Below are 5,776 nucleotides of genomic sequence, written 5' to 3'. Positions count from 1 at the left end.
GACAAAAAGTAAAAAGGAAAATGTAAAAAAAAAAAAAATAATAAAAAAAATTTTCCATGGCGAAAGTTTAATAAAAAATCCTTATGAGTCGCATGGTCTAACATATTTTTTTTGGAAAAAGCTGTGTTGTGAGACTCATAGGATTTTATGAGTCGCATATTTTAGATCGGCCAGGAGATGACTTTTTGAAGACTATAAATATCAAGCTTAAACCAACCCTAAAACCTTTCTTTTGTTACAGTCGACTTTTGGGGTTCTTGGAAGCTATTTTCTTCAAAAATATCATCTTTCAAGACCTTAGAAATATTTGGATTTATTTCATCATTCGATTAACGATTGCATCAATCTTTTGGATTAATTTCAACGATCATTACATTATGTTTTCTTTATCTATTGATTGTTTTCATTATTTCATTATGAGTAGCTAATCTTTTCATTATCTACCGAGATGAAATGAGACATAATTTGATGGTTGCTTTATTTTATTAATTCAAAGTTGATTTCAGTTATTGTTGTATCGAGATCTTGATGATTTAATTATTTATTAATTATTATTGTAATATTGGTGATATATATGTTATTAGTTAGTGGTACTAGATGAATATATATGTAATTTCAATTGTTTATCTTTAATCAATTGTCGTTAGTTCATGGTATGACAGTGAATGTTAATATATTAAAAGGAATCATTTTGTCAACGTGTTGGTTAACTGTTAGTGGTACCACGTTGTCTTCACATAGATACAATTGTTAATTCGATAATCAAATAAACTAGTTGGTTAGGGAAATTATTATAAGCATTGACCGAATTTTACAAAGGAACTTATTAATTAGGTGATTTAAATTATCTTACAAACGTGGTGGTACCAATTTGTGTCTTTATTTGGTCACGATTATCTTTGTCAACTGAATTAGATTTGAGCTTAATTATGTGCAACCCAAACTGTTGTCGAATGGATTCAAGGTAGATGACCTTTAATCTTTTTGTTTAAAACAAAAACTCTTTTCGATTAATTCATCGGAATTACTAACTTGATTTCATTTTTGCTAACTAACTTTCAAAAGCAACGTGACAATGCGGTCACTGTAACACCCAACATTTAAAAATAAGGATTTCCAAAAGCTTTTGCCTAACGGCGTTAAAAGAAGCGGAATTAACTTTAAAAGTCCAAACCAGTAAAATCTGTTTAGTTTATTCATTAAATGGTGTTACTAGTCATATCATCAAAATAAGTCTAAATGGAAATCCATCGGTTGCCCAACATTAAACAATCGAGTACATTATCAATACAAGTCATTAATATCTAAACATAAAGCAAATGTCTAAGCGAGCAACCACTATAGGTAAACTATAGCTAACTTCAAGATCATCTACCCATGCCTCACATCTTCTCACATCTACCTGCTCACTATTGTTGGACCTGAGGGCACAACACATTTTAAAAGAGCAAGTGTTAGCTAACGAATTAGCTAAGTAAGATAACACATGGTTTATAAAATGTTTGTCCATTTAAAACATTATATAAAAGTCATATTAAGTCGTTAAGGCACATATCATCAAACATATCATCTCACATACATATCATAGCATCAACATCTTTCATATTAGGATGGGTCATCCTAAATGTGCCTAGTCATCTTTTGCATCATCACATGTCACATTTGAACATCTTTATAATTGTGACAAAAGTCACGCATCTCATATAACATATGCATCTCGTTAAGTGTGACATAAGTCGCACCCGACTAGATGAACCATCATTCAGTAGTACATCAATGTCGTTAAGGAATGGCAAGCCAATCCAGGAGTAATCCGTATGTTCAATGACAATGGGGCTGGTAAGACCTCCCATATTACTCTTCACGTTGTACCATGTTGCAAGGAGCCACCCAAGTAACCACATCAACGCACTTAACCGGGCTAGGGCAAGTACGGGTTAAGCTTAACACTTTCACATCAAATTTACGAGCTCGATTTCACATCACATATAGTTTAGGTGTTTACACAACCTAAACAATCATCACATATACATCTTTTACGTTTGGGCCCTTAAACGTGCACGTGTCATGGCAACTTAATAAATCTAGTGAACTAGATGAACAAACCATGTAATCATGCACATTTCACATATCATCATCATACATCACATTTCATAACATTTCATTTCATATCATCACATCTCATATCATTGCATAACAAATTGTTAACATTTCATATTATAGGGACTGCATTTCAGGCCTTAATAGTCATGTACATAGCCCATATCACCTCCAGTATAACCCCGAATACTCATAAGTAAACAAGTTATTATTAGGGAAGTTATTATATGAAAACCATGTTTATGTTGAACCCTCAGCGTGTCAAAGTAGTGTATCTTACCTGATGACGAGCACAACGATACACCAAACACAAGTTAACAAGCTTCACAATTATCCCGAGTGACCTATATCGAGTTCATTGTCATTAAATTTGCATAAATCCATCCTCATAAGGTTACAAAACCATTTATTAACTTAGGTACACTTATAGGACCCTTAAACGCTTGTTTCGAACCTCAAACGGACTCACAGACACTTTATGCGGCGCATGCTTTGAATATGCGTCGCATATTTGCTTCAAAAATCACCCAGAACCCTCCCAGGCCCCGATATGCACCGCACATAAATTATATGCGCCGCATATGGGGTGCTGGTCGAAAGACTGACTCGTACCCTTCACTTGCAGGCGACTTTTCGACCTCTAGATGACCAAATGAGTAAAAACTTAGTTGTTATGAAATGCAGGAAATTCAAAGAACTTTCCAGGGATATAAAGTTTGACTCTTGAAGTTTTCGAATGAATGATTTATGATGTTTGCAAGACAGGTCTGCAGAATTCGTCCGAAACCTGACCACTTCTGGAAATCGACATTTTTCGCATATCTCTGGGCAAATTCACAGGAAACTTTGTTCATAACGAATTTAGGGGACACATAGAACTTTTAAAAAATATAAGATTCATCTCTTATCTCATTCAGATCAAAAAGATATGATTTTTTCAATGTAACAACAGAATCAGGCCTTGAAATCTTTATCGTTTTGAAAGCAATTTCGATCATCAAACATACATGGCTGATCCCCACGACCTCTACAGTTCATATATACCAAAATATAAATCATTTGACACTATGAAATCATATATTGATTCATGGATTCAATAAGCACATCCGACGATTGATTTGACACACGTTTTGACCTAAATCGACTCACAAACATAATCGAATCCAACTCAAGCCTCAAGACCAGGTGTGAACCCTATGTTGGTCATATTTGAACATTAAAATGACATTAACAATGATTTCATACCTGTAGGAAATCTTTAGATACTAAATGATTGCAATAACAATCACCGATTCACCCGAAATCACCGATTCTATCAATAAAACGTATTCAATCGATCAAGACCATATATGAACGAATTGAATAGATGAACATTACCAAAAATCAGTAGGAATTACCATCTTTACCTTAAAGATGATTATAGATTCGATCTACAAGCGGTTAATCACTCCGATTCAACCCGAAATCGCAAGAAACTCTCTAGAATTGCTCAAGAGACAAAGGAGCGGTTCTAGGGCTCCAAGAAGAATGATGAATCAGATTTTAGGGTTAATGATCTAATTAGAAATCCCTAATCACGTTTTTAACTTTCCACATATGTCAAAATTAGTCCCTAGACTTCCGTATGGTTCATTTTAGGCTAAAATCACATGTTGGGAATACTTACAACACATCCAACACTTTTAGCACCTCTAAAGGCATTAAACTATACCTTTAACACTTATTCACATCTACCATTAAGGCATTAAAGCCTTACACCTATAGAACCTTCATCACACATAAATCAATTAAGGCATATAAACTTGACGAAACTTAACGTTGACTAACGGTCAAGTCAATAAGTCAATCTTATAAAGTTTGGGATGTTACAGTCACAAACCCCCTTTTTAGTTGAATTGCATTATTTGAACAACTGCTTTAACGCTAGTGAAAGGACTCTAACCCAAATGAAGCATAATTATTGAAAACCCAATCTTGAAAACTTATACTTAGAAAAATACGATATTTTTCGTGAAAAATCAAAGTTATCCAAATCAAGAAATGACACCTGGAATAATCTTAAAATGTTGTAGATAGACTACTATACAAGTTTCAGGACCCGAGGAGGTCAAACGAAGGCTCGGTAAAAATCAAGTCCGCGGTTAGTGGAGGGCGGAAGATGCTGAATGCATCATCCGCAGTTGGACTGACATCGTCCGCGCTAGGCGTGTCAGAGTCTGTGCTCCCTGCTGAACTACAAAAGTGACCTTTTTGATGTTTTGAAGCATTTCGACTCAAATCCAAACTTTCATTACCATTCACCGATTCAAATAAAACATAAACATCTAACTAAACATTTAAAGGTTTTCATTGTTCAAGAGTGAGGTTTACAACGAAACGGGTCATTTACCCATTTTGACATCAACTAGGGTTTTTCAATACTTTAGAGTACAAAAGATCATGACTTAAAGCCAACATTCAAACAGAAAAATACATGACCAAACTTTACCAATAACATCTCAAATGTATCAAGAGCCAATAGTTCAAAGAAGGCTACTACGGTATCTAGCTTCAAACCATTATTACCGCGAAAGTCAAGATTTCACAATTCAAATCATCCATACACTTCAAGCACTAATCTTGTTTCCACTTCCAGGACAACCTATAAAAAGGGGTAAACAATTAAAAAGTAAGCAAAGCTTAGTGAATACCATTGCATACGCTTATACACACGAAGGAGGACAAAAACACACAAAGGACTATCACATGTAGCCAATGGCATTGTCATACCATAACTTGCGTACTCACATTTGCGCTAACAACACATACATGGATCCATATACGCTAAACAATAATCTCAAGAGGTTCTTAGGCCTTATCTCAATTCAACAAGAGGTTCTTAGGCCTCATCTTAATTCAACTATGGGGTTCTTAGGCCCCGGCCTCAAATTAGGCCCTAACGCCAAATCAATTACCACACTCGAAATCCACCATCATATGGTAATCGACCCAACGTACATATAACCGTATGCAAGAGCACTCACCTCCTTCGCGACAACCAAATCCATGATGATCATCTAACAATCGTATTGCTTTTCACCTAGCAATAATTCACAATTTACACATATAAGGTCATCCATTATATCCAAGGCTATCTAACCATACCCAAACACAACTAAATCACTAGCAATTCTTAACCCATTTTCATTCTTATCTCGTTCTTGAATTGACTTCTTTTAAAATCTCAATTTACTTTCACAATATCATGGCCATAATTCATTTTAATACGAAAATCACCATTTCATTATTTAATCAATATGACCAAATACATTTTACTCAAAATCTTCATTTTCTTGCTTTGGCCATAAAAATCACTAAAACACTTTTATCACAACATTCATATTACTACACATCAATATGCTTCATTACAAGTAATAATTTATAAAAGCATTACCACATAGCCAACTCATTCAAACATTCTCAATTTTATCAAATTTCATGAACCCTATCTTGATTTTAAATATATAATCCATTTTAAGAAAACCCCCAATTCTTATTAATTTAAGAACCCTAAATTGAATTTAATCTAAATGACCCATTTTATCAAAACCCAAAATTAATTACTTTCATGAACCCTAATTAAAACAAGTAAAAGAATTAGAAATACCTTCAAGATGAAATGAAATCCCACACTAAC

The 5,776-nt window shown here is 34.1% G+C and overlaps 2 long non-coding RNA genes across 2 annotated transcripts; both read right to left on the bottom strand.

The window, feature by feature from the left end:
- Nucleotides 1-1,380: 1,380 nt before the first annotated feature.
- Nucleotides 1,381-3,405, bottom strand: LOC122599050. Its single transcript, XR_006323851.1, has 3 exons — nucleotides 3,346-3,405; nucleotides 2,381-2,444; nucleotides 1,381-1,421 (listed from the first exon to the last, which is right to left on the bottom strand). It is a non-coding gene; the product is annotated as an uncharacterized LOC122599050 (long non-coding RNA).
- Nucleotides 3,406-4,726: 1,321 nt separating this feature from the next.
- Nucleotides 4,727-5,776, bottom strand: LOC122599116. Its single transcript, XR_006323870.1, has 3 exons — nucleotides 5,747-5,776; nucleotides 5,124-5,179; nucleotides 4,727-4,741 (listed from the first exon to the last, which is right to left on the bottom strand). It is a non-coding gene; the product is annotated as an uncharacterized LOC122599116 (long non-coding RNA).

This window comes from Erigeron canadensis, chromosome 5 (genome assembly GCF_010389155.1).
Source record: "Erigeron canadensis isolate Cc75 chromosome 5, C_canadensis_v1, whole genome shotgun sequence".
In the NCBI taxonomy this organism is placed as follows: domain Eukaryota; kingdom Viridiplantae; phylum Streptophyta; class Magnoliopsida; order Asterales; family Asteraceae; genus Erigeron; species Erigeron canadensis.
This window is presented reverse-complemented; position numbering and strand designations above follow the sequence as displayed.